This window comes from Brienomyrus brachyistius, chromosome 14 (genome assembly GCF_023856365.1).
Source record: "Brienomyrus brachyistius isolate T26 chromosome 14, BBRACH_0.4, whole genome shotgun sequence".
Classification (NCBI taxonomy): Eukaryota; Metazoa; Chordata; class Actinopteri; order Osteoglossiformes; family Mormyridae; genus Brienomyrus; species Brienomyrus brachyistius.
The window spans coordinates 19,811,374-19,830,698 of NC_064546.1; the positions used below are offsets into that span (position 1 = coordinate 19,811,374).

The following is a 19,325-nucleotide window of genomic DNA, read 5'->3' on the forward strand; positions in this document are numbered from 1 at the left end:
ACTGCCAATTCCAAACGCGGGAGGTAGGTATTTTTAAATTATCGCTTCGCAAACGCGCCTATAAGTTACTATGCTGATGTTACGGCTATACAATTCAGTTCACTGCATTTCACCGCAAATTCTTACTCCCCACGCCCCATCTCGCACTGTGCACCCCGGCCTTATTATAGGCGTGAGCCCATCCGCAGCCGTACGGACTTCTCATTAGTCATGGCGCAATTCTCTTCCGCTCGCTGAGCGACCGGGACCCGTGGAGCCGAGAAAAAAAGGATGGGTGGCTGCGCGCTGCGCCGCATTCGTAATGGCGATTCACCAACCCCATCTGCGGATTTTCTCCGGAGTAGCTCCCCTGTATGCCCGGGGCTGTAACGCAACTCAAAAGCTCACACTGTTGTGAATGAGGGGATGCATGACGTCAGCGTTCGAATGTCAACAATGTAGCGATTGAGAGTAGGCGTTCCATTAGAGCGTAACAAACAGCGGAGAAGGAGAAGCACGCCGTATTAGATCGAGACGCCTATTGACGTCTGCTTAATAATAGTTTTATAGCCGACGAGATACCATTTTTGCACGGCGAAAAACCTGAAACCCTACATCGAAACGTAATCTTCCCGCATCCTGGGAGGGTTAAGAAACTCTGGAAGGAAGTCACCATGCGAAAAAAAAAGATCTAATTTTGTAAACGGACATAAAGGCTGGACTGCAGGAGAAAAAAGCGAAAGTTAAAAGGTGAGCGCCATGAACGCGTCTCGTGTAAAATATGTCTCTCCAGTACTAGTGATTGTGTGTGATTTTGCGTCCGTTTAAATGGTACTCGTGGCTTGACATGACAGTTTAATTCGTAGTAAACCGCTGCTTTGGCTGGTCTTTCTAAGCCCCGCACAGCATCGTCGAAATTCAAATCCGACAAGGCAAACGCGTTTACTTCTTTACGTACTGTACTGTTGTTTTTTGCTCTATTATACTGACCGTATTCGTTTCGATCGCGATCGCGAGTGGAGTCTGACAGAAAACGTCCGGATTCTTGCAGCCGTCAGCCGTCTCGCCTGCCGAAGTTGGGCGCAGGGTGCTTGTGCGGCGTGCCTTGCTTGTTTGTGGATGCACAGCAGAAAACGGACGAGATTTTTTTTTTTGGGAGGGGGGGGTCTTGGTCCGACTTAGCCCCGTGTTTTCCATTTAAGAATAGGTCATGTCATTTTAGGCGGTCTTCTCTGATTTCTCGACCATAGAAATGCATGTAGCCCACTATATAACGCGATGCTTTATCATTTGTAACTCTTTCGCTGTAAAATCATATATACATGCATTGTTTGGTATGTGGGAATTTGAGTTTTTCTGTACATTATATTTGCACTGTTATAAAGGGATTGCAGTCATATTATTTTAATAGAGTTGTTGCAATAATAGTGGAACAGATGCAGCGCAAGATTCCCACTGATGATCTATACAAAACATTTGCTTGTGAAGAAATCTTTTTTAAATCGTGCAACGTGAACCAGTACAGCCGGAATGCATGACTTATTACGTTAATGTCGCAATCCTGGACTGTTTAATGTGCCTGTTACTATTCACTTATTAAATGTGAGCTACAGTAGCGTATGATGATCGGTGGAAATAGGTCATGTAATGCTAGTAATTTCGTACATAGTTTTGACAGCTATACGGTCTGATTATAACAGATGTTCAATGGAACCCCCCAGTTATCTTAATTCCTTAACCAAAATAGGTAAAGTGTGTGATATCGAATAGCATACATGTATATGAAAGATTTAAGACGTTTCAGGGGCATTTTAATGAAAGCGTTGGAGAGGGTCAGCAAGTGTTGCGGTCCAACCAACGTTTGAAGTCTAGTGATATAACTGCAAGACTTGAATGGAATCTCTGTTTGACAACAACAATCGTTGGAATTTAAAATATGAAAATTCCTTAAAGCTATAGATAATTACCCAGATATTATGGAATTATGGAAAAAACAGGCATTCTGCAAAATGTTACAAAGTTGTCAGAAAAATAATACCAGCGTTTGTAAAGCAGTAAAAAAATTTGAAATTAACAGGAACAGTAGCAAGTGTAATTCAGTGGTGTTTTTCAATGACTGTTGAAATGTGTTTTGATAAACTGTCATATAGCGCAGGCTGGGAGAATTGTGTTAGCGAAATCATTGCATTCAAACAGGAGATATTTCCAGTGTTATCTGTAAAATAGTATTTTTCAGCTTGTCCTGTGGGGAAAAAACTGTAGGAAATGTAAAGGCTATGTTTGTTCTACTAACCTAATTGTCCTTCTGATGGAACACTTCTGTCATATGAATAGAACTGTAAACAATATTGTGATTGGTAATAATGGAAGATTTACTGTTTTTGATTACTAAAGTGGTTCCATATGACAGATATGGCAGTGAGTAAGTGGACTGTTTACTATTTTGCATTGATCTTGTGCTGAATTAATGGGCTGCCCACATATGATCTTCTTTATAACAGCCTTGTCCCTAAAACAAAAATTAATGTCATAATAATTTTCTTTGTCATTGCATGTCTATGTGCGATAATGGATTATGCTTTACTGAACTATTCAGCACCATGCTTAAGAAAAGAAAAGCGTCACGTAAATGTTGTCCCGATGTTGCATCACAGTTGCAAGTGACGGTAAAAAATTAACGTTTGGAAACGGTAGCAACACCAAACCTCCAGCGTTGCAATCACAAGACAACAACATGCAACAACAGCACATGCAATGTATGTATGACAGTGCAGGACCTGGTGCTGCAGAGTGTTAAATGGTACATTACAGAACAGACAGACACATGGAAGCTGAGGTCTTCGGGAGCCGCTGATGTTCATTAACGTTTAATGTGCAGTAACAAAAGCATTCTTCTGAATGATGGATTTCAATAATATCGCTTGCGTAATATTGCTACCTTGGCCATAATCCTATGAGGTGACGTACCCTTGAAACTCTATAGTGCACTTGCTGTCTCATTATAGAAGTAAAAACACAAGCCATTTCCGTGCTTACATTTGCTATTGCTGATACCTCTATTATGGAATTGCTCCAAATCTTCGATTCTCTATTATGGCATTTTCTTTTTTCAGTTTTGCGATGATGACCTACTCTGAGCATTTTTATTTCACTCATCAGATATGTCTGCACATAAAATGCAAAGATCTGTCCCGAGCATGGGGATGTGTGCATGCTGCTTCAGTCTGACAGCGGCAGGTGAATTTGCGGGATAATAGTCCTGCTAACTGACACAGTGTCATGACTAATGGAATGAAGTAAATGGGAACCGAAGTGGAAGGCGAACACAACGGACTTTATTAAACAACAGAGGGCGAAACAGGATTGCAGGGAATCCAAAATGAGGAAGGCAGCGAAAGGCAGGGCATGAACAAACACTGGAGAGCGATGCTAATATACCTGACTATCAAGGGAGCAAACACCAGGCAGCTGTGACTGGTTAACAAGAGGGCAGGATTAACGAGCCCCAGGCATGGCTAATTTAGAGCCATGCTCCCGAGAAGAAAGTAAAGGATCAGACAGGCGATACAGGCTGGGCATGACACACAGCAGGGGGTAAAGGATGCGGTGAGAGAAGGGAAAACATTCCTCCTGTTGTATCTTGGGGGCAGGTGTCCGGGTACCTTGATGCTACCTTCGCTCCATGCAGCAAAGGTGTCTCACCATGCTGGGTGATGCAGAGAGGTCCAGGAGGATTAGGAGTAGCTTGTGGGAATTTTACTTACACAAAAATGTTCTGAGAGCCAAAGGGAAAGTAATTGGTTCAGAGCGATAACCAATCAGACTGTAGATGAAATAGGTCCAAGCAACTAGAGGAGGCAGGCTCAAGAAATCTGATTGGTTGGTCCCGTTTTCTGTGGTTGCTTGGACCCACCTCCTCTACAATCTGATTGATCATGTCTCTGAACCAGTCATTTCCCCTTCTGCCCTCAGAACATTTTTGTTGAGGGTATTCAGAGCTCTTTCAGTATGAAGTACATTGGTAGATACAAGCCAGACACTCTTCTCCTTATACCCAGCTTTAGAGGCACACAAGTTTGTGAAAGAATATCACATGCGTACAAATTCCATGCTTCGGAAATCAGTTACATTGGTGGATTTACTGGTATGTTAGCTCATACTGGTGCATTAATTTTGGTGCTGCTCTGTCACTAAACACACTAGATCAGTGTTTCCCAATCTGGTCCTCAGGGACCTGTGGGCCGTAACAAAAGCAGGACCGGATTGCGAAACACTGCACTAGATAAAAAAGAGCATTCTAGAGTCACCGGCTGTAATCTCGAATAGTACTGCCCACCGCCTGTGCAGATTCCTGCTCCAGGATTCAGCCTGTCACTTCCCAACAAGGAGTTTCTCTCCTTTCCTCTTCCTGTTATTTCTGTCTTTTTTTTTTGTCTGACGGCGGATTTAAATTAGATGAGAGACGAGCGGCTGCAGTCGCCTAGGAACCTGAGACTGACATTTAAAACAATCAGCAGATTCCTGGTAAAAGAAGTGAGATCATTGTTTTGAAAGGAAAATGGGGGGTGGGAGGAGAGGACTAAGATGACCCTGGCGGATTTGTTGCTGTCTGCCTGCCAGGACTACTCAGCAGGTCAGCGATCTTGGACCGCGTTGGTGATGCCGCACAAGAACTGTCATAAGTATTAATAAATACATATATAAATAAGAACCCTGGAGTCCTTATATGATACGACTGACAGGAAAACAGCATCCCCAGCTGGAAATAGCCTCCCCACCTTGTTTGTGGTGAATGTCGAAACTAATTGGCTTATGATCCCATATGTATGAGAATCTGCACATTGAGAGTCTACAACTTCTACATTTCTTTAATAGGTTCTGGGTAGCACAGTGGCCCGGTAGATAGCACTGTATCCACACACCTCCAGGGTTTGGGTTCGACTCCTGCGGGTCTCCTCCGGTTTCCTGCCGCAGTCCGAAAAACATGCAGTGTTTTTTGCGTGTAATTGTGTCTGTCCTTTCTGTGGTCGTCCTTGGAGAGGTTCCAGGTTCTCCCGGAACAAAAACATTGACTGACCGTGGGTCCTCGAGGACCAGATCAGGAAACTGTGCAGTACAGGATAAGTGGTTCTGGAAGATAGAAGGATAGATGTAACTGGTTCTCAGATGCTGGGAGGTTTGACCTCGTGGCCAGTGCCACTTGTGTGTCTGAATCCACTCTTTTTGCTTACATGCTCCGTTCGGTTCCGTGTCCGTCGACCAGCAGCACTCTGATCCTCCGACCCCTCCCCCAAAGAAATGGTGGCTCTTAGTTTCCGCATGCCTGTTCGAGTGGATCCGCGTGTGAGAGTAACAACCCCGTGATACGTCCAAGATGTACTTTATGCCAACTGTTTCCCGGGACGGGTTCCAAATCACCCTTACCCTACTTGGGCAAGCCGGTATTGGAAAATGCACGGATAGGTGGATGAATCGTTACAACGACAGATTTGTAATATTTTGCCAGTGAAAACCATATGAACCAATTGTCAAGCTTTTGTTAACCTAAGAAGAAAAAATACTCCGAAATATCCTCTGTAATGAATACCATCATCATCCAGCACATTCTTTCAGGTTGCTCTTTTTTGTGGCATTAACACATTGTCCAGTTTTTTTATGAATGGGTGTGAAACATGATGTCATATTATTAACTTTAGTTTGCTTTCTTTCGAAAAGGGAAAATACTTTCTATTAACATGGTTGTGGAGGTTTAGTCATGTGACTCATCGCTCAGAAGACCCGACAGAGCGGTCCACTGGAAATCCTAGGGTTCCGGGTGTATTTATGTGTGAAACCGGCTGTTTTTTTTTTTTTTTTGCCCTCTCCGTGCTGTTGCCGGTAGTTGCGACAGTGTGTGAATCGAAGAGGTGGAGAGCTGTGTGGAGGTGAGAGTCGCAGGTGGCTGGGAGGAGAGGAAAAACAAAAAAGGCAGAGCGCCCACTTCCTGTGTATGACATCGTCAGTGGCCCATCACCAGACAAAGAGAAAAAAAAGAGCCGGATTTGCATGCAGTGCCTAGTTACTGCCCTGAGTCTGATAGGGTCTCTAATCAAAAATGATGCAAATATGGCTATTTATGGACTTTCTCTTGCATTAGATCGATTCATTACACCTACAGGAAAGTTTTTGTCCTCTGTCATCTGCTTTATTTACACACGTTTTCTAAATGCACCTTATGTAGGAGGAAATCCACATCTATCTATGTTAATCACGGTGTACTTCTTTGTTGTTGATCTTGTAATGTCAATCATCTTATCCTGCCGCTTTGTCTTAATTAAAATGATTAAATAATGCTTGATAATTACCTGTGTACATGTTCGTGTGTCTGTAATGTATAATATTATGGTAAATGCAGTTTTGCATTTGGATATGCGAATTGAGGTGAGACGCTGTGAATGAAAAACTGCCCGTTTGGGTTTGTGTGCATGTTTCATCATTTGGCTTCACAACTCAGAGGCAGACAGAGGTAACGGGGACCCAGGGGATTTATGCTCAGAAGTTTGTTTCCCCTCAAATAAAGCCTTAATGTTTGAGAATGTAGTCAGTACTGTGGCAGCAGCCTGTAGATCCACTTAAACTGAAGGTGTTGTTGCTGTGTGACTATTGTTGCATCATAGTTGGTAAAAATAAAATCCCTTTTGTCTGAATCTTTTGAGAATAATTATATGTATGAAATATTTGGAATGTCCTTTAGGGTGATATACGATCGCGACGGACTAAGGTAATGAAAATGAGGCACAGAATCATGCAGGGGGAATGTATATCTGCCATTGTCCCACACGTGTTACTGCCCTCTTTCCGTAACTCTCTGCATTCTCTGGCTCATTCACATTCACTGAAATAGCTGTGAGAGGAGCTTTAAGGGAGGTGCAGCTAATCTGCGATTGCGTGGCGACAGGCAGCAGCGTGTGCATCAGGATCGCGGCCACGTGTGGCTGGAGTGCCGTGAGCGGCGGCCGCAGATCATCTTCACCGATCGGACCGATCGTGGGTGTAATGCTGTTCCGGAGGGCAGCCACCCGGCCTTCGTGAAGAGTGGGGTTCCTGCTGGTGGCAGCTTGTGGTGGAATTAGGCTTTATTTACCCACTCGAGGGGCATGTTCCAGCAATATAAGGGTCTACTGATCCTGCAATGGTATCAGTCATGTGAAACACACCAGGCGTGACCAACTCGGAATGACAGGACGCATCAGCTGTGTTAGATTTAGTGCGGCAAGTACTGGAATATTTTGCGAGGCCGATATCAGGTCTTTCGTAACTCCTACATTGCATCCTAAACACTCTCCTGGCTGCACATGGTGGATCAACAACTGACTTGATAAAATGTATTTCTCTGATTGTAACCTCAGCTGTGTCACGTCCAGCAAACTAATCTTATCCTGATTTTCAGTGGGGTTAATCTTTATATGTTTTTATTTTTTTGTGAGAGGGTTGTAAAGAATGTGCCGCCTTTGCCCCGGAGGCACTAGACAGTTTTTGGCTGGGTTCCCTACTACAGACTGTAGTGATTCCCCCACTGTAGACTCACAGTAACTGATGCAGCTCCCGATCTCTGCTGATGAGCTCTGGAAGTTCTGCTGCTCAGACAGCTCTAGTCGCCAAGGAGACCCAACCCTGCATCTATCGCACATGCATGCGTGCTTTCTACTAATCTTTAAACCGCCTTTGAGACTAAGAGGGAAGGTCAAGTTTGGTTAAAGAAATGATTAATTGAGTTAAGATGCTAGATTCATTTAAGGACCTTCCTTCGGTGTAGTCATAGTCCCGCTGTTACTACTGTACGTGTAACGTTCATGCTTAAGTTCATGCAGAATTCAGATGGCAAGATTAGAACACCCACACACACTTCTAAGAAGAAAAACATATGGCGAACAGCTAAGAATTGTTTTTTCGTAAAATATACCTCGCCTGTTGTGAAACAGATCTCTGCCATCTGTAAGTATAGGCCAGACCAGCAGTTTAAAGATCTCGCCAAACGTACTGGATGAGGTTCCAGACCATCGCAGGGCACAAACAGACATACAAAGCTCATGTTTGTTAGGAAAATATGATGTTTCATGAAATTCAGAGGAACCGGTTGGAGGAGGTTTGGGTAAATCTTTACTTAAAGCACCCATCTATAAAGCATTGTAGATACCTTCATAATAAATGGTGGAGCAGAACAGGCAGTAGTGCACTGTCACACCACTTAAGTGATGTGTGTATTCATGGGTTTTTAAGGCTGTATTGCCTTTATTTATTTTCTGGGACTTTATAAAGCCTGATAAGCGGTAATGTGTCCGGACTGAGGGCTGTACTTGCGGTCACCCCCCTGCCCAAGTCCTCTTCCCTCCTCTTCCTTGGAATAGCATATTTCAAGCAAATGGATTTGTTGAGTCATGTGAGATCATGTATACTGGGAAACGTTGCAGCTGGGAGGAGAGTGGCTGAATGGGGCGGGGGATTGGGGCAGACATCTGCGAGACAAAGGAATTCGCAGGGCGCACCGGCGAGGCCTGTGTAACGTAATCTGTGGTGAGTGCTGAGTGGCTGAAGGTCCTTAGGGATTCATCCAAACATCGTGATGGGACAGGAGGCCGAGAGGAAGAAGATCTCACAGCCTGAGGCCTGTTCTGCAAGTCATCAACACCCTCCATTAGGATAGTATTAGGTATTAATTGGCTCTAAAGGAGTAACATATCATCTTAATCATTCCTGCTATTGTTGGTATGACATCATATCACTATTCTTACAGGGCGTAATGTATTATTCTAAAATGCGTTATTCTAAAAATGCTAAGGATATTTTGTGTTTGTTTTCTTGCATTTTATGGTTGAGCTGAATAGTAGAGGATTTCCACAGTCCCAAGCATCGTGGTCTCTTTTTGCGAAATACTTCACATCTGAAATATCTACAGTTGCTAACATGAGGCATTAAACACTGAATGGAATAGTTAGGATATTTTATTTCGCAATTTGTCTTAGCATGCATTTAATAGGAATAAACGGGATAATCTTGGATATTATTTATTATTCAAAATTTTCCTTTAGGGCAGCTGGAATGAAAAAAAAATCAGTTGTGAGCAAATTTCCAAAATCCACTCCATTTTTTTGTTGTTTCTGAGATGGGACGGCCAGTGACTCAGTCAGGCTTCCTCCTCGTATGCAGGCTGACCATCAACTGTCAACCTGCAAATTTTCACAAAATTTAGTCACTCTGGTTTTAAGAAAGATGAAAGTAGGCAAACAGAACCAAATGAAAACAGAAAACAGTCAATTAGAAAATCTTGAATGTTTAGCACAGTAATTACAATGGGGTCACATGACTCGGATGGTTAGAACATTGATTATTTACTTTCACCACTCATACAACAGTAGTGGTGCCATTTTCTTCGAGGTACCACAGAGTCAGCTTACATAAGAAATAACTTTTTGGAAGATAAAACCCACAATTAATTGACAGAAGCGAAGTTAACCATCTTTTTTATCCTAGGTATGTTTAATGGCTGTAAATAACACCAGTACATCCTCCTTAAAACCAGAGTGTCATTTTATTGCGGTCAGGCCTGTGTGTCTTTTTTCAATGGTACAGATGTCACAAATTTTTGTAGATTTCCTAGATGCTGGTCTTTATACACAAGCATGTGTTCATTACACGCTTCTGATTATTAAACTGGTCAGCGGAAATGATTTCCAGTACTTGACGTCATCACATCACTCCAGACCAGCAGATATTTTCCATAACCCTTAGTGCTTGGGTCTGCGATACAGCTCTTTCTCTTCTCTTCTCGCGACCATGTGGCTGCATAACACCGAAAACCAGGACTCCGCGTTTAGGTTTTGTGAACGGCTGTGGGAGAAGCTCTCCCTGGTATCCCTAATGTACCACAGTCCAACAGGACATGTGCTGACAGAAGCTGTAGTCCACTTCAAAGAATGCAATAAAAAATATAGTAAAATCCAACTATCCTGACAGTCGTGGAGCAGAGAGTTCCTGGACAGAGAACCTTACAAAAGATCTGTTAACCCATCTGGCATGGGTTATTAGCAGCGGACGGGACAGATGGTTCCATGATCAAATTCTTCCTGGCGTCGAGGGTGTGCTAATCTCCATACGCTGCTCCTGAGCCCGTTTGGCTCAAAGAGTCGATTTGCATAGTATTTTGCTAATGAAAAATGAACGGATGTTAGAACTAAAACGTCATCCTTCCATTTGTAAGGGCGACCCTTGGTCAACTGGTGTTGTGGAAGCGGTTCATTGAGTGTCAGGAGATCAGAGTCAGCATATATGGACATGAAAGACGAGCATGGGGGGGGTTCGACAGACACCCAGGATCCACCTTCCTGTCCAGGGTCAAGTCAGGATAACGGGATGCATTCTAGCATTGACCGTATTCCAATATGGTCACGGCTACAACTGATAAACTGAACTTGTTCCATCTGGACACTTTTCTCTCCACAGGCCCCAGCTAATGTAGAAGCAGCCATGGTCTCACAGCCTGAACACCCTGCCCCCGTCTCCTCTGCTCTTATTGACACGAAAGCTTCTGTCATTGTACCGGTCGTGTCCTTTGCCCCATCTGCAATCGTCCGGCGCCGTTGCCACACTCTCCGCTATGAGAGCAAGTCTGGCATATGATGACACTGAATAATGAAATATTGATGTGGTTTAAAGTGAGATTCCCAGCTGCACAAAAACGAGATAACTAGGATTTTTAACTAGGGTCAGGACAAGAGATGTAGATCCAGCAAATTATCCTTTTTTTTAATGATTAAATGTAAATAGTTTTGCATTATAATAATGCCATTTTAAATTGTGAACCACCTAACGATGCACAGGACATAATCAATTAGTAAATTCTTAATTAATGAATTAGTTATTAACATCCTGTTTTATTCATATTCGTAGAAAAAAGGAGGAAACATTCAATTAGACTGAGAATAATAGACTTGCTTGAACGTGACTTATGAATTGTATATTCTTTTTGAAAATGACAATACATTTCTCTGCACCTGCACTAATGAAAGGCCTTTATTTTCATGACGGTTAAAAAAGTAATTAAATATAGACATAAAAAAAGTATTTATTTAATGTAAACTTTGATTCATTCAGATTGATTTCTGCATGTTAAAAATGGCAAGAATGAAACTCAAAAGGCCCAGTGCTCACCATCTGTGGTCACAGAACAGGAAGTAGATTAAGAAGCTGCCTTAATTTAATTCACACTTTAATTTTGAAATATATTTCTATAAACGCACATGACTTTCCTTTGTTTGAACGACAAACGATATATATACATGAAACCCTTGTTCGTGAATATTTGTCCTGTATCCTGTATAGACATGCCAATGTAGGAAAAAAAGAAAGTTGCTTTTTTTCCGGGGTTTTGGCGGTAATTAATTCAATTACTTTCCTCTTGTTCATTAGAGTTACAGACAAAAAAAAAATGCGCTGGCTGATTCTCCATTGTTACATCTTCTTTCCGTGATGAGTAATGAATGGTTAAAAAAATCTAAAAGATAAGATTTCACTGTCAAAAAAAAAAAAATAGGTCAGCAGCTGACCTAGGTGAAGCATGAGCCAGCAGTTTACAGACTAAGCAACAGGCCAGCCTCACAGTTTGTTTCCTGGAAACTTGTTACTGTGAAAATTGTAAACACAGAGTACCTGTTTGTTTCTTGTTTTGTTTTCTTTTTTTGCACTGAACCGAGAGCTTTTTTTCTGCCAGTGGCGAACGAGCCAGTGACACTGTTGTGCTCGTGCATCTCAATAACTGGAATTTCTTTTTATAATTTTTTTGTTTTCCCCTCACAGGTAAAACACAAAGTCAGTGATAATTTAAAAGTTCTGTAGAAACCTTAACCAGATCGTTTGACCTCGCCTGCGTTTCTGGGTTCACTAACGGCGTCATTCAGAGAATGTGCCTGCGAACCCACTGTAGGAAATGGGTTTCAGATGGCATGTGAACAAACCGAAAGATGTATTTCTGTCTGCCGCTGTTCACACTTCCTCTTTCGAAACAGATTATTTTTTTTTTTCGTAATTGCTTCTCATGATGCAGCCCTTTACGGTGAGTTACCGTCGCTTTAAGGCATCCCAGAAAAGCTGCTGCGTTGCCACGGCACCTGACGGATGGATGAAACTCTAGAATGGCTGAAAGAGAGTGACACGGGCAACTTGCTCTGGGCAGTGAGTGATGTCAAGTTCAAATTTAAATTATTATGGGCGGTGAGGAGGCAAAAAGGTCAAGTGTAGCGACAGGGAAAATGAAAAGAAAATGTCCGTACATGCTTGGGAAAGGTTTCGTATATTTTCTGTTTATATATATATATATATATATATATATATATATATAAAATTTGTGCATCTGCCAAACATTGATTTAAAACACTGATATGGAGGTGTTTTAACTATTTAATTTTTTCCCCTCAAAAGTTTTGTGACTGTACTTGTGCCAAAGTACTAAATTTGCACTATTAATAGAGGCCATGTCATTTTGTCTGTTTCTGTTTATCTACATTTACGTTTATCTGATGCTTTTATCCAAAACAACTTAAAATGAAGGCTTAAAATTTACATATGCGCCCCTGGGATTTGAACCCACAACCTTTTGGTTGTTAGTGTGAAGCTCTATTTGTTGAGCTACAGGACCCTAAATGTTCTGCTTTTTTATACAGCGGGATTCTGGGCAGAGACTGCATTGGGTTTTTAGATATTGGAGAGAAATAATATGATCGATCACGTTATATTAGGTGTTAATGTCTTAGTGATGCCGGGATACACTTCATGGTTAACCTTTAGTCACCTAATTATGAAAGCATCTAGTACTAGTAATAGTTTTACTCTGTCTTTAACTGTCTTTTTGTTCTTGCAAGTTCTGATTAGGAAGTCCATTGCTGAATTGGGGATGGTAGCGTGAGATCCATGTCAACAATTTTCTTGTATTTATAAGGGGCTTATGGCTATGGTTCATGTATCATGCCAAAAATGTATAGGCGACATACATTAATGTTAGTTAAAAAATTAGTATTTGCTTTGCTGTTTCTATCAAAACTGAAATCTGTGAAAATATTAGGGTTTTGAGGATTTTGCAATGGTTCTTTAGACATGTTACAGATCTGACACAGAGGGACTAGAGAATTAGCAGCCGTTGTGGGTCCGGGGAACAAACGTGGTCATTCATCTCATGCAGCCGTGTCAGAGATGTTCCTCATTAGCCTGACCGGGCACAGATAATATCGAAGACCCCAACGGAAAAGCGCACGTTTGTCAAAAATACCAATACGGTTCAAAGTATTACAGTGTAGGGTTTGTTATGGAAACAGTGGCTAATCGTAGGTAATATTTACCCTGAGATTAAATATTTCTAGAAAGACACTGATTTGAGAGTTAATATGAATGATGGCTTGAATGAATATCTGCTGACGTTTTTCAGTCTGTGTTGAAAAAATAAAAACATAGAACAATGTACGTGAACATTCTTGCCAAGCTGAGCCACTGGGTCGTCGGGAAGAGGCAGTTCTGCTGAGTTCACCTTTGACCCATGTACTGTTTCTGGGTAACGGACCAGAAAAGCCATAAAGCTCATAAAAAATACAAATAATTAACATGACTTCCTTTTTTTGTGAGGATGACTGTTATATGTTTGTAGTATTAACAGGATCAGCATACAGAAAGTATGGATGATTCAATAATTCTGTTCAGATTAAGAAAAATGAATCAGAGTTAATATTCTTTTGAGTCTTTTGATGATTTTTTTTATTTAATTTGAAAACATTTGCAAACTACAATCGCAAGGGGAAAATAAAAACCGATTTCATGCGCACACACGCACACACACACACACACACAAGTTTCTGTACCTATCTAAATGGGGACCGTCCATTCAGTTCTATGGGAAAAACCCTAATCCCAATCACAACACCCTTAACCTCTACTCATCCCTAACCTTAACCATAAGTAACCAACCCAAATACAAGACTTTTTGGCATTTTTACTAAACTGAGGTTATCCAAATTGGGACCTCAAAAGATGTCCCCAAAAGTAGGGAAATTTCAGGTTTTACTGCACTTTGGGGAAAATTTGGTCCTCAAATGTGATCTATGTAAACCCACACACACACACACACACAAACACACTCAAACAGTCCACTCTATGGGAAAAACCCTAATCCCAACAATGACAACCTTAACCCCTATCCAGCCCTATGTTTAAGTAACCAAACAAAATCCAACACTTTTGACATTTTTATTTATTTATTTTTATTGCAATCACATATTTTTTTAAATAAAATTGCGGTCATCCTTGTGGGAACCAGAATAATGTCCTCATAATGTAAAACATTGCGGGGTTTTTATCTAATTGTGGGGAAGTCTGGTCCTCACAATGTATTACAAAAATGCACTCTCACACATATATTTCTATATAATTTTCTATATGTATAACATGTACTTTCAGCTATGTGACTGCAGAAAATTGTGATACATACAACACTCATCAGAAGGCCATGTAGCCTAATCTGCACCTGTTCATCGATCAGCTATACAGAAATCCAGAAAGAGAACATTTTTATTGAGTGGTTTTATTGTGGATCTTGGTGTATCTGTGATGCATTTTTGTGCCTAGCATGGAAGCGCGATTGAAATCTAAAGTCTAACTTACTAGCCCTCTAAGGCTGCATCAGGGCCCCTACATTTACCCGCAGCCTTGCGTTTTTGGATTGTCGTTGAGAGGATTTTCAGATCGGTCCGCTTCTGGGGCATCAGGTGTGTGAACGGCTCTGATGGGACTTGTTTGTAGAATAGTTAGTCTGGTTTTTGGTAATGCATGCTGAGGGTTTTAGGACTGTAAGGGTGCGGGGGGGGGGGGGGGGGATTAAGGGGCAGTATATTACGATTTTGTATTTTTTATATCTTTTTTTGACATTCTCTGAATTTAGATATTTGGATTCTACATGAATGATGACAGACATGGGAATGTCTTAGAGGGATTTTTAACGTTCTCAGCGTTCTTGAATGGGAAAGAATAGGACCCTTGGTCTCACAGCAGGCATTGTCAAAGACATACGGCAGTATTGAATAATATTTGAGAGGGGAAGATTAGTGGTTAATTTTCTTCTCTACTGTTCTGATTCATCTGAAACTACGGAGTGAGTCGTAACGATTGGCGAGCCCCTTCCCGCCCCCAAACAGGTTGCGTGGGGAAAAAAAAATCTTCCTCACACTCTGAAAAAAATAACACTGAGTCTTACGGCAATCCCGTAGCTCAAAATATAAAGGCTGTCATGTGTACAGAAAGCAGGTGTTGTCAGCGATCGTCAAGAGATTAAGTGAACCTGTCAACAGAGTATCAGGATATCGGTTTCCACGGCTACTCATAATTATTGGTGTCATTTGTGACACAGTAAAACATATAATCTGAATAATTATTGCCTTCATTCTGCCAAAAGTACCGTAATGTAGCATAAATAGTGTAAGTCCTGACTAATATAAACAGAAGATTTGATATACTTGATGCCATGTATCCAGTACAGGGTCGTGGTGAACCTGGAACCAAACCAGGGGACACCCTTGGACGAGATGCCAGTCCATTTCAGGCACATACTCAGACATGGGAGTACCCAGAGAGAACCAGTGCAAATACAGGAAGGAGGAACATGGGAACGTGCTAATGCCACATACACGGAACTAGGGGCAGGATTGACCCCCTCCTGGAGGTGTGAGGCCATGTTAACCACTGCGCCACCATTCAATTCAAGATATCTTTAGGCAAAATATATACAATAAAACAGTTTATTCACTTGGATTATCTCATCTTCATTAACATAACTCAGATACTTCAACGTGACATACAATTGAGAAAGCAGGGTTAGTGAGTGTCTCAGGAATTTAGGTTTAAGGGTATTACTCAAGGGCTCAACAGTGAAACCACTCTGCTGACCACAAGATAAGAATCAACAAACTTTTCATCACAGATACGGATCCCTAACCAGCAGAGCCACACACCGGCCTCACCAAAGCATTCTGTTATTTCGTACACTGCTGAATCTACATGACCTGCATCTACGTATCCCGTAGAACACAAATGGTAATCGGTAGCATTAAATAATATTCACAGTGCACTCAGTTCTGTGCTTTGAATATCAACAAACAAATGAGGCGACGATTTGAAGGACCGATGTGAGGTTTGGTGGAGTCTGATGGTCACGGAACACATGAGCAGAAGAGGATGGTTTAAGTATCACGTTTGTCTCGAGTACTGGAGCATCGCCAAGAGATTGATTCAGTTTTGAGTTTGTTCCAGCCAGTAGCAGGGAAAAAAATATATGATGCTGAAGCCTGCTTCTCCAGCAGCGAGCATCAATCACACTTTCCAAGAACTGCTCCAGCTCTAAATGGAACTGGCTGTGCAGTAAGTAACCTGTCATTTCAGTGTGCTTGTTCATTGTGCTGCAAATAGAACGGCTTAACATCCAAGGCTCCTACGAGGAGGACCTCTGATCACGCGCAATACACTGGTCTGTACTTTCATTGTGCTGCAACTGAATTCTGCTTTCCAGCTCTCACTTAACTGAAAGTGTGCTTCTTTTGGTCTTAAAGCAATACAAACCTGCTTTACCGTAATACACAGAATACATGTTGCTGCACACAAGCGCCGTAATAGTCAGTGAATTGGACCCCCCCCCCCCCCAGCATCAAGCAGCCTCATCCCAAGCTGGCATAACCTCATGTCTTGCCACAGTGTTGCAGAGACTGGAGAAATTTCCCCTAAAAAATAATAACGGGTTGGGAACAAAGAAGGTCTGTGTTTGACTTTTGGTGGCAGGATGACACAGTGTTTTCCTGAGGGTGAATAATAGGCTAGCCTTCAGGCATCGTTATGGTGATATGTTTCATAGGCGGGTGTTAGCGATTGCTGACATTGTAGCAGTGGGGGCGGGGGAGCGCGCCTAACCCCATCTCACAGTGTGTGTGTTGGGTTCCCCATTGGTCTCAAGGCTTCACACGCACACCGTCAACACCATTCCTGGATATTTTGTTGTTCGAATACTGGAATGCAAGAGGGCTGACTCAATGCTCTGGTGAAAAGCTGCCCTCGTGTGAAGGCTAATGCAGTCCTGCTTAATTTACTTCTGGTATACAGACCCTCTGGGAGTAGGTTTGGTTTCAACATTTGTAGGAACAGGTCTACACAGCTGAATGATTTAAAAATCAAGGTTTATTTATTGGGTGTTAAATAAATAAATCCAAATTAAACATTGGGGGGGGGTTACATGTTCCCCGCTTACTACACCCCTGTCCACAATATTCCTAAGGACATGTCCATACCATCCATCCCCAAATCTACGCCCTTGTCAGTCAGGGCTAATGATAATTAAATCTCATAATTTGCCCTCCTCCCTCAACCCGCCCCCCCGTTCCTTCTAGCTATGACCAAGAATCCAGAATGAGATCAGGTCAACGTGGCAAAGAACATCATTTCCACGTCTTGCTTTTCTCTCAACTTGATGCTTAGGGTTAGGGTTTGAACTTTCAGACTGATTACACCCCTACCGCCAGAGCACATGTGCACGTGCACAGTATCTGCAGAGTCAGACCTGCGATCTGCAGTCCGCCGTTTAGACGTACAGTTTGGCACAAGCCGCGTCTGCTGAATACTGGGCATTCAGACTCCTGTTTGCACAACAGGAACAAAAGGAAAACCGTGCCGGGTAATTTCAATAATGAATTAATTTGCCATCCCTTGTGCATTCTCTGAATCACTGACTCATCCAGAACACAAACAGTAATTAAATTCGAAGGCTCTGCATCCAGATGCATGGTGGCTATTTACGTAGCCAGATCGGTGCTGTGCTCCTGGGGCGTGCCAGGAATTCATGCCGTCGTAGACTTAGCGTGTAGCGTAGCCCTGTAGAGGCTGCATTGTGATGGTGAACAAAAGCAGACGATGGGGGGGCGGAGCCCAGAATAATGGGGTTACGCAGGGTTGGGATCAATATAAAAATGAAAAGCTGTATAGGCAGATGCTTAGGGGTCTGGGCAGGGCTGTCAAGACAAACAGAATTAGCTCCACCTCTTGGGCCTAGAGCTGTGTTGGAACTGGTAACAATCCAGAATACAATATACCAATACACCTTATTCAGAGAATGACTGACAGGTCAAACAAATCAGTATTGCGCTGAATTCTCCCTCTGGAGATGGAAGCAAGCCACATCCCTACCCACTCACATGCTCGTTTGGGCTATTGTCATTCATTTGTTTAGGTATGTGAAGCAGTTCTGGTTAACTAACTTTGATTATGCTTACTTATTAACCACTGCCGATCCAGGTAACAGGACAAACTGATAAATATGTTATTTCAAGTCAGACAGACTTCAGTATCGTAAACGGCACAAAATTCCTAGATGATACACCTGTCACTGATTTGTTGGTCCGGTCGGTGATTTCCAATACGAGGGAAACTCGGCTTTTTATTATCGTTTCAGGTGATCAAACGTTTTCACTCTGGCTTGTTGTGAAAGAAATGTCAGGAAGTTCTGGTTTTTTAGTAATATGTTACTAATGATACAAATGAAGAGAGAGCTCAGCTTAATTAAGCCACAACAAACACATACAGTCCCGGACTGACACAAAAACCAACAAAGCAAACGTGCAGATGCACTCTCTCCTGGGTCACTCTGACCTATGAAAGTGGCCTCTGGTTGCTCTGTAACACAACAGATTTTTTTTGCATCTTTTTTTAAAGGATTTCCTTTGCTGTGACATTAACACCACACACTATGTTTCCACCCCCAGGATGTTTCCATGTGCCTTCAGCCTCAAACTGGTTTTATTTGAAGGTAACAATGTTTCTTCCATTCATCTGATATGCACTGTTAGGTTCCCCAGCCAATAATGCAGTGGTCTACATCTATTAATTGTCTTTGCATGTTCTACTCATTGATCGTTCCTCCTTTGTCCTTATAGGATGATCAAATCAACTTGTTGATAACTGTGAAATTATGGTGTCTTCCATTTAATATCCCTTTATTTGATTGAAATAAGAAACACATACATTGAACACTGTGGCATAGTAGCGAAACCTGACCGATACAAAATGCTACGAAAGTAACACTTTCTATTTAGCCAAGAATAGTGTGTCGTACGAATTGTGTTTGTTTCCTCAAAGAAATGCTGCGTCTTTTTCCTTTGTACTTCAAGCTAGCAGTTATATAAATCAAGGTAAAGTTCCTCCTCTGGATTTGGTGACTTCAATTTGTTGTTTGGATTATATGTATTCACCTTATTTCCCAGACAGGATAGATGTGGAGGATTTTCATTATTCTGCTG

At 42.0% G+C, this 19,325-nt stretch overlaps 1 protein-coding gene across 1 annotated transcript in view; it reads left to right on the forward strand.

Moving 5' to 3' along the window:
• The first annotated feature begins 218 nt into the window (after positions 1-218).
• Positions 219-19,325, forward strand: part of bach2a (BTB and CNC homology 1, basic leucine zipper transcription factor 2a) — a 46,551-nt gene continuing 27,444 nt past the window's right edge. Inside the window, exon 1 of the mRNA XM_048973931.1 lies at positions 219-729. The gene's annotated coding sequence lies outside the window, so the exon portion shown is untranslated. The remainder of the gene's footprint in view (positions 730-19,325) is intronic.